The following is a 10,879-nucleotide window of genomic DNA, read 5'->3' as shown; positions in this document are numbered from 1 at the left end:
ACGAGACTCTGCCCATAGAGCTATCTGCGTGCAAAGAATGCACTCGCAGCTCCAAGTCAAACCAGGATCTTCCTCCTCGTGATGGATAGGGTTTGAAACTCTCTCTCTCTCTGTCTCTCTCTTCTCTGTTTCCTTCTGTCTCCAGTGGCCCTCTCCCACTCTTCTCTCTTCCTCTCATTCACACACACACACACACACACACACACACACACACACACACACACACACACACACACACACACACACACACACAGATCCCCTTTCTTTCTCTTTCACACACATCCACACACAGACCCAGTGCTTCCCTCGGCTCGTGCAGCTCCACCCACCTGCAGATAAAAGCCTATAGTCCACACCAGGGGCTGCTGCTGTTCAGCACACTCCTCAAGCTCCTGTGATATCCACCCAGCAGCAGTGGCTCCCTGACAGAGGTAAGTGGCAGGTCACTCCCGGCACAGCGTGATCTGCTTTTAGTGCTTTGAAGGCCTTTTCTGCTGCCAGTGTGTTTGTGTGTGTGTGTGTGTGTGTGTGTGTGTGTGTGTGTGTGTGTGTGTGTGTGTGTGTGTGTGTGTGTGTGTGTGTGTGTGTGTGTGTGCGTGCGTGCGTGCGTGTGTGTGTGTGTGTGTGTGCGTGTGTGTGTGTGTCCAGCACATGAGTCTGTTTACTGGTGTGTGTTTTTTCTTGCATGGCTTGATCTCCTGCGTCTGACTGGAATGCTTTGAGTTGGATCGTTCTCCCTCTCCGAATTCTTTAGGGAAAAGAAAGCGATTTGGCGCCAGGTGTCACCAATTTCAGATCCTTGGCTGGAAGGACTCGATTGTTTTTGAAGGTCCCATATGTGAGTGATGCAGCTGAGTTTGAGGAAAGGGACATGGGGATGGAGAGGTCGAAAAGCAGCAAGGGTCTCCTCAGTAATCTTTCCTCTCTGGTGTCCAAAAAGATGTCATAAACATCTATTTCACAGAGAGCCTACAGACTTCGAACTCTCTCGATTCTGTTCGATGTTTGCCAAATCCAAAGGAAATCCAGAGTAGACACCTGCGGAGAATAAATCGTGTTACTACAGCATGTTGATAGGATTTAGCCCCTGGTAATGGGGTGTCATGACATCATGTTTTTTCTACACCTAACACGTCTCACTCTGAGCTTCTCCGTCTCCCCTCTCCCTTTGTCAGTGAGGAATGTTAGCGGTGCAGTTTGAGGGGAAACCAAAGGAAAAATGTGCAAATCTTTCCCCTCGGTGGGACAAGTGAAGACAAGTATTGTAGTTTAATTCAAAATGTTACGGGTATCCTTTTAATGTATCACCCATAAATCAGAGAAAATGAAAAATCAGGGTTAAAATCTAGTAAGTTTTAGGAAGGAGCATTTCTGGCAGCATCTTGGATCAGAAAAATGTGTGAGGGATGGAAGCTTTGCGGCCAGGAAATCCTTTACATAGTGTGAATGTAACCAAAGTGATTTCCTTTTTCAATGTGAGGGTTTTCCTTAGAGATTTAGCTTTGGCGGACCAGGCCTTCGCACCTCATATGTGTTCCTGACCCTTGATGAAGATGGGTTCATGGCCGTACCGACCATTGAGGTCACAGAGATCCAGACCTTTGTATTTTGTCCGACCTAAAAATAACTTCACAAACATTCATGTTTAAGAATGAAATAATGTAGTGTTGAAGGCAGAGAGACATGATATCAGAGACAGGGAGCAGGTTGTGAAAAGCACACGGAAAAGGAGGCTGAGACAAAGAGCACATGAGACACACAGTGGACAGAGAGAGAGAGAGAGAGACCAGGCAAGCAAAGCTACTGGAGGAGACCAGGCTGGAAAAAAGGATGCTCATTGCCAACAGTGTGTAGCAGCGACATGTGAAGGGTTCTCGCAGATCACCACACATACATGATGGTGTGTTATCAACAATCAACATTCATGTAGGCTAATTCATGTAATTTCAGTGAGTCTAGATGGACACGGTTACTGCCCACTCTTCGGGTTAACACACAAACACAGATACTGCCGACTGGCACTGACATGGTTTTATTGTTATCCAATGTTTGCTCTCCAAACGTCTTAAAATGCACCGATTTAGATCAGGGAACACGAACAATTTCTGGGTGAGCATGCCCCCGAACCTCCCAGTGCGGTATTTGGACCTCGCTATTTCTAAAAACCCTGCGTATGGCCCTGGATGGGTTCCCTATAAACATTCCTTGTTACTTACCGGTAAATGTCTGATAGTTTGAAATAATAAACTACTGCCAAATGCTTTTTACTGTACCTGTACAGAATCCTACTGTATAATATGCACCATCTCAGAACAGCTGGTTAATGCACACGGCACATGTGAACATACAAGTTGTGAATGTTGGAAATGTTGGGGGTCACAGCGATATCTTAAGCACAGTGTGTGTGACTAAACCTGCTTAAACAAGGTTGGGAATCATCATACAAAGATTTATCATTGTTAAACATACCCAAAGTGTTTATACTGTATCTGCTACTTAGAATAATAATGAAGAAAGTGGTCATTTTTTCCTGGTACCTTTTGGATGGGATTTCTGGTGCGGGAAATTCAAGAAATTTAAGTGAAAGCATAAAATGACAATAAGATTGTATACTTTTCAGTTTTTTTACATGCCTCAAAAACATACAGTTACTCCATTCTCTGCTAAATAAAATTTTCCAAGTAAAAAACTGGTTTATTCTCTTTTAGCATGTTTAGCTGTTCATAACGATCAGATGTTAATCACAGTTAAAATAATCCCACAATAAGCATATCACCTGCCATAAATATACCACACTCCCTTTGGGCCAATCAGTGATAGTAAATTCCTTGAAAAAATAATCCTAAATTCTGGAAAATGGCTGCAGCTCAAACAAATCAGCAGATAAGCTTGTTGATAGTTTTCACTTGATTGCCATAATGCCCCTCTCAGGGTGAATCAGCATAAAGCCAGGGTATCACTGCATTATTCACCGCAAGGCCGTACAGTAGTTTCCAATACGTTTTTGGCAACTAACGTGCGGCGAAATCTTGGTTTTTGCCTGACACTGACATTGAATGAAATAAGTGGCTACATTTGAAAGGACTGTTGGCATCAGTAAGATACTCTCATGGGTTCTTCTAATTCTCGGCACCCTGGAAAAATACAACACAGTTCTGCAGATGTGAGGAAATGAAGTCAAGAAACTCCAGTTTAGAGAGTCTAGAGCTGCAGGGTCCTGGAGTCCGGCCCAAGGATGTAATTTATGGGGGGGACACAGGGGACATGTTGTCCCCTGCACATTTTTAGAAGGCAGTATTGTACCCTTGCACTTTTTTAACCTCTTAAACTCCTCGCGGACATCCTCGGCTGACATGTCTTTCAGAGGCTCTAGCGGGCTCATAAAGCTAATGTGAAGATACTGGTATCATATGAAACTAGAAGACCTACGGCATCCATTGAGATGGTACCCAACCACCTCATGCTAGCTTGTCGGAAAGCGAGCTATATAGCTCCAAAATTAGTCAAAATTTTGGCGAATGGAAAAACTGGCCTGGCCATTTTCAAAGGGGTCCCTTGACTTCAAGATATCTGAATGAGAATGGGTTATGGGTACCGCTGAGTTAGCCTGGGTAAACCCATCCCCCACGTGACCTGCTCTCAGACCTGTTCTCAGTCACTATGGTCTGGATTCCCACCATTGTTAAACGATTTCCTGTGGTTGTTGGGCCCCCCCCGATAGACCACTCCATTACGCAACCATCATCCAACCAGTTTAGTGCACAGAGCACATGCGCAGTGCAGCAGATGGCGTCATCACTCTGCGACCTTTGTTGTTAGCGCATGAGCTAACACTTTTCATTTCAGTACTGCTAGCACGCAAATGGTTACAACCAGCTACAAGAAGAGAGAACATCGCGTGACGGTGGTCAGGGAATGAAAGAGGAACAGGACAACTCAACTGTCTACACGGACCCAAACCTCGATCCCTGCTGCAGATGGCCGCAGATCTGGAGAGATATTTGTGGCTGTGAAGAACAGTCATCATCTATACAGCTGCTGCCAACCTGATGAGGAAACAGGCGTGCTTGTTATGCTGGACACTGAATGCCAGTCTGCAGACTTCATCCTCCAGTGCTGTTCGCCTCAGGACTTGAAGGCCTAACGTTGTACCATGGACTGTATACATTCTGTGCTAATAATGCTAGCATGCTAACATCCTTTTCACACACACACACTGAATATACCGAAATGCTAGATTTGATCATGGACTTAACGCTAATGTTAATCAAAAACGGCCGCAGTCATAACGGTAAGGTGTGTTTGACCTAATTGAAATATTAACGTTAATGCCCTCACATTTCAGCGTGGTTACAGATAAACCTATTTAACGCTAGCTAGCTACAGTAGATTTTTGGAGGCGTTAATGTGAATGTCATGACGTAGTGAGCGTAGTATTATACTGTATATTATACATAATCCAGATGTAACCTAGCTATAGCTAGACGTTAAGAGGTTAGCGTGAATGCGACTGAGACCTGACATTACTGGCTTGATATCATATTCCAGATGCAACCTAGCTAGATAAGCGCCACACTGCTGTATGAGTAGCTACAATCAAATGTATCAAGCCTTGATATCATATTCCAGATCCAACCTAGCTAGCTAGATGTTAAGAGGTAGGAATATACCGAAATGCTAGACTTGATCGTGGACTTAATGTTAATCAAAAACGGCCACACTCATAACGTTAAGGTGTGTTTGACCTAGCTAGAAATATTAACGTTAATGCCCTCACATTTCAGCGTGGTTACAGATAAACCTATTTAACGCTAGCTAGCTACATTACTGGCTTGATATCATATTCCAGATGCAACCTAGCTAGATAAGCTCCACACGGCTGTATGAGTAGCTACAATCAAATGTATCAAGCCTTGATATCATATTCCAACGTGAATTCAGCTGAGGGGTTCGCTCCAGAACGAGACTGTTGCGTTCAATATTTGTACACGTTACTGTGCAGTAGTTAGTGCAGGCTAGTTAATTGTTGGAAGTGAGGTTTTTTAATTCTGTATATTATACATAATCCAGATGTAACCTAGCTATAGCTAGACGTTAAGAGGTTAGCGTGAATGCGACTGAGACCTGACATTACTGAAGTGAATACAAGTGACCTATATTTTTCAATCCTGTCTTTGAATAAAAGTTGTACATTGTGTTATATTTGAAAACCATGTCTTTGCTCCCTTATGTGTTCACAATTACAACAAATCTGTATGGTTTATCTGTTGGCATTAAACCGTGGTATTTCCTTGGGTGATATTCCATATTTGTCATTAAACCTAGCTGTTCACATAAATTTGCAATGATGATCGACCACGTGAGATATCACAAGTAGCCTACTTTTATTAAAAAATAAAATGCAAAGAGAGGTTTCCTTCTCTAACTATTGGTGCGTTCACAAAATATTTACACGAGATTTTTTTTATAAATAATAATCAATAACGTGGATAATGATGACATCTGCAGCTGCTGGACGAGAGACAGAAGAAACTACGAACGAAGATTGGAGCAGAGGACATGACTACAGAGAAACTTAACCGACCAGCACTCTGCTTCAATCAATGAATGCTTATAAATAAACCATACACATGAGAATTACCGTTAACGTTACAGCATTTAATAACATAAATATGGTGATATCTGGTGGTCTGAAATTACTCTCTATCTACAGTAGGGTAACTGGCTCCTATTGTGTCTTATTATTGTAACGTTTGAATCAGCGTTTCATAACTATAATAGCCTAATGTTACTGTAGCCTGGATGACGTCAGCTAATGCTACCCAGCCTTCCAGCGTTTATCTTCCATAATGCATTAAATCATAATCACAATGCGAAGACATTAGCTGATCACCACAGAGCTGCACAGACAAGTTTATCAGATAATTTCGCCGTAAAATGTGTCCAGGTGATCAGCTCTGAAGCCCCGGCTTGTATGGTCCGCTAAAATCCGATTTCGATAGGTGTTATTTTGATCAATATTGTATAGCTGGCTAGACAGAGGAGTTTATCTGGAATCAGTGTGACAAGATCCCTGCTGCTAGCTTGTCTGCCTTTCTGTGTCAGAGTATCTAGCTACATTATCTGCATTACATGCTACACCATGCAAATATATTTCGATATAATTCAAACAATTAGCCCACTGTACTACTGGACTGTGTATTGCTGTGAATAAGTTAGATTTGATTGTGTAAAGTGTTACATGTTATATTTTTAACTGAGCTTTGCAGAATTACCTCAACACAATTGTGTTGTGTATCAGCTTTAAATATCCAATATATACAGCATTAAACAAACGACCAGCAGCATTCAAATGTGCAAAAACGTTATATTTATTGAAATGTGGTGATCTCATGTCACATTACATAATGTTATGCCCAAATGGTCTACTGCCCAGAAGCGTCACTTTACATGTTTGGTAGGGAATTATTTTAATTATGTTAAACCAGCGTTTATCTTCCATAATGCATTAAATCATAATCACAATGCTATGAAGACATTAGCTGATCACCACAGAGCAGCACAGACAAGTTTATCAGATAATTTCGCCATAAAATGTGTCCAGGTGATCAGCTCTGAAGCCCTGGCTTGTAGTCCGCTAAAATCCGATTTCGATAACGCTAGGTGTTATTTTGATCAACAGACCTCAACCTCAACAGCTGTTTTCACTTGAATTTCCTCACGTAGTTGCATAGCCATATAGCTAGCCAGCTAGTAGCTAGCTCGGGAGCTATGCTTTAGAGAGGCCAAATGCTAACGGCTAGGTAGTGCTAAGCCGCTGCAGCTGTTACACGTCATTGACAAAGACGCACTCTCTGATTGGCCGATCACGGCAGGACTGATGTTGGCAGTCACGCCGTCACTCATTGGCTGCGGGGTGGCTGCGGGTCTGCGCGGGTCTTTCAATCGGCCCAGAAATCGTTGTGAATGGCCAGGAGTCTAGACGCTAGTGACTGGGAACTGAGAGAGCAGGTCACGTGGTGGCTGGGTTTACCTAGGCTACCGCTGAGTCTCTCCTTTACAGACATGCACACTTTATGCTAATCCGATGCAGTTTTTGGCATAAAAAAACACACGTGATTGTTTCTTTTCTTTTTTCAAAATGTTTTTTCTACCTCGGGTAGGGGTATCTAAAAAAACTAGCAAAACATTGAATTCCATTTGATGTCTCCAGGTCAAGATGCAGTTCTTTAAAATAATTTGCATTATGCAAAACAGTATATCTGTGAATAACATTTTGGGTGAAGCAAGATTTAGCTCAAGAAACGCATGCAAATATAAATTAATGGTCTTGTTTTGTTTCTTTGACAGAGGCGTCATCCATTAATTTCTGATAATGTACACCTCGTCGTACATTAACCCTTATCCTGCCTTATGCAAAGGATGTGTAATTGGCTCATTTTAACACACATTTCAGAAAAATCACTTTTCACGATGTCAACAGAGCAATTGACTTTGTGCCCTGGCATGTGGCCTAAAAATAAAAAAAATTGCGACGCCAAAGGCCAGATGGCCTTGCCCCTAAAATGACAAAATTCCCCCCCTGTCGCCACCAAAATCTTTCGCTGGCAACCTTGGTTGCCACCGAATGTTGCCCCCTCAGAATTTTGGCTTGCATAATGCCCCTGAGGTACAGTATGCTTGTGTTTCTATAGGCTACTTAAGAGCAACAGATGCCTTCACAATCAGGGGCGTAGTCGAGGGTAAACGCAAGTAAACACAGTTTACTCATCTCTTTGAAATGAGGCAGAGTTTACTCATGTAGTCTATTTTCAGATCATCTGTATCAGTCAGTGAGGGGAAACAAGGTGGGTAAACTACTCACCTTGGATAGTTGGCCCACCTCTGTACATTATTTACCACTACACCCCTGTTCGCAATGATAAAAAAAAAAAGATGAGGAAGGTGAGGATATTTTGTTGGTCCTCACATGGGTAGTTGAGGGTTTGGATCTGGGTTTAGACTATAGGGACTTTTTGGAGAAATTGACTTGTTGGTCAACTTAGAGTTTGCAGTTTAGGAAATGATTGTAGTCAAAGGAGGTCCACACCAGAGGTGGAAAGTACTCAAGTAAAAGTACTCAAGTACATGTACTTGAGTAGTTTTTTTGAGGATTTGTATTTTTCAAGTATTTTTATAATGCTATACTTTTACTCTTTACTTGAGTCATTTTAATATTAGATAATCTACTTGAGTATTTTGAAATGTACACTGAGTAAATGAGTAAATTTAGATTTTTGTTTTGCACACTATGAAAACAGCACAGTAGCATTGGGACTGCATCTGAACAAATGAAAGACAAGACAGACAAAGACAGGGACAGCTTAGGTAACACGTAACATGTTAAATGTGTGAAATGTATTGGGGTACATCATTAAAATATATATATTTTTTAAAGTAACGCCAAATTATAGCTTAGATCAGGCCCAAAAAAACAAGCCCGACCCGAGCATGTTCTGTCTGAGCCAAGCCCGGCCCGAATCCGAAATTGTCTTAGTAAGTTGGCTGTTTGTCTAAAAACTATATCTGTGTTGTCTGTTCAATCTCATGAATTGATAAGGTTACAATGTAGGCCTACATATAACATTCTGATTATAAAATTATAAAAAAGAAAAAGAAAGGGCCTTATATCTGACCACGAGCATGGCCCGGGTCTGAGGAATAGGGGGGGAATTCGGCCCCCACCCGGCCCCGACTCATTGGCCGGGTCAGGTTTGAGCAGAGAATCTAACCTCTACCCAACGCAAATGTACTTTTACTTGACTACTTTGAGTACTTTTAAATAGGCTACTTTTTTACTCTTACTTGAGTAATTTCCTGGACTTGTACTTGTACTTGAGTAAACTTTAACTAAAAAGTAGGATTTGTCTGTACTCTTTCCTCTGGTCCTCACAAATGCGCGCGCGCGCGCGCGCGTGTGTGTGTGTGTGTGTGTGTGTGTGTGTGTGTGTGTGTGTGTGTGTGTGTGTGTGTGTGTGTGTGTGTGTGTGTGTGTGTGTGTGTGTGTGTGTGTGTGTGTGTGTGTGTGTGTGTGGTCCAAGGCCCCGAGGGCAGCTGAGTCTTCTCTCCTTAACACTGTTGGAAGAGGCTGACAGCATTGGCTGGAGATGATGGGAGCTTTGTCTCTCCAACTCCTCACATAACACTGTTGTCCGATAACAATCTTGAACAATATCTCCAGGAACAGAATGGAAACATATCTCAGCACTCAGCCAATAAGCGTTGATTCATTGGTATTGACCAGCAACCGTATCAAGTCCATATGGTTTGGTGCTATGGAACAATAAAAAACGTAGTTGTTGCAATGTTAATAGTTGACTGAGATAGAATGATGAGACCTTGAACTTACCATCATTTCGAGTGCAGATAAAAGTACAACCCTACAGAGAATTAAATCATCTATACATACTGTAGTTTGGGTCCATTTTGCCATGTTTGAATATTTTAGAATTAGAAGTGTGGTTTGCAAAATGAAAGTGAGTTGTGGTGGCAAGGGGTCGTGAGAGCAGCAAATATTGGTGGTTGACCCTTTCATGAACCCTTGCACTTGAGTTCAGATGGGCTCTTTTTCTCATGACCAACTGAAAGACACGAGAGCAAATATGTATCTGTTGTCTGCTAGATTCCTAATGTTTGATTTGTTAATGTCTCTCATTTGTTATTAGTGCCACTCTTGATAATGTCTCTTGATCGTGTCTCTGTCTGTCGGCCCTTATAGGATGTGTTGATGTAGCTCTCAGGGAATGTGCCTCTGGATCCCACAGCTGCACTCTGAGCTGTGATCTGAGCCCATGTGTCTCTGCGCTCTTCCTGCTACTGTGCAGAGCAGCGCAGCTTCCAATCCATGTCACCTGAGAATGGGATTTATAGCCCACACTGTTATAAACCACGTGGAGTCTCTTCATAGAAACACAGATGTGCTGAAAATGACACAAGGCATGATTTTCATTAGATTGAACAGGTGGTAGGTCTCCTCCTTACACACATGCCCAGATTGATTCCAGTGAAAGCGTACTTTGCAGGTTCATTCAAAAAGTTCGCAAATATGAAAACAGACTTTGCATTGAATCACATTTCTCTGAATGCAAGCAAGCTAGAGTGATGTTTTAGGCTAATGTCTCTAAAGCAGAGGTTCTCAAATGTTTTTCAGCCAAGGACCCCTTACAAGATAGAAAATATACCGGGGACCCCCTCATTCTGATTTGTGATTTTGGATTGAATTGTTTCCACAGTAATGTGCTTGACTTTTACATTGATATGTTTGTTAGATTAGAATGTAATCCATGATGTAATCCATCCATTTAGATTGAAAGCATAACATATTTTTGTTGAACTATGAAGCTTTTGCAACCAAAAAATAAGTTTCTATTTTTTATTTCGGCGAAAATTTTTCGCGGACCCCCTGGCAAAGTGCCACGGACCCCTGGGGGTCCCCGGACCCCCATTTGAGAACCACTGCTCTAAAGGGCGAAAGGTCCATAGGTACAGGGGGGGACATGTCCCCCTCTCTTTTCAACATGGGCCAACATTACTGTCTTTCAGAGGCTTCAGCTGGCTCATTTCTAAAGCTAGAGTGAAGCTACTGCTATCATATGGAACTAGAAGACCTACCAAATATGCCAAATATATTTGGTACCAAATATATGTCATGCTAGGTTGTCAGCAAGGGGGCTAAATAACGCTCCAAAGTTAGGCTAAATTTTGGCGAGTGAAAATTTGGCATGGCCATTTTCAAAGGGGTCCCTATACTGTAGGACACCTCAGGCATTCAGGATGTATGGTTTTCCTAGGTATATTGACAATAAGGGGGTTTCTGAGCAATTTCCAGAAGAGAAGTGCT

The 10,879-nt window shown here is 42.2% G+C and overlaps 1 protein-coding gene across 2 annotated transcripts in view; it reads left to right on the top strand.

Annotated features, from left to right (window-relative positions):
* Positions 1–335: 335 nt before the first annotated feature.
* Positions 336–10,879, top strand: part of LOC310772947 (uncharacterized protein) — a 59,507-nt gene continuing 48,963 nt past the window's right edge. For both annotated transcript variants that reach the window (XM_083632905.1, XM_083632904.1), the window contains exon 1: positions 336–431. The gene's annotated coding sequence lies outside the window, so the exon portion shown is untranslated. The remainder of the gene's footprint in view (positions 432–10,879) is intronic.

Source organism: Poromitra crassiceps, assembly GCF_964638095.1.
Source record: "Poromitra crassiceps genome assembly, chromosome: 3".
In the NCBI taxonomy this organism is placed as follows: domain Eukaryota; kingdom Metazoa; phylum Chordata; class Actinopteri; order Beryciformes; family Melamphaidae; genus Poromitra; species Poromitra crassiceps.
The sequence above is the reverse complement of the archived record's forward strand: the minus strand, read 5'-3'. Positions and strand labels throughout refer to the sequence as shown.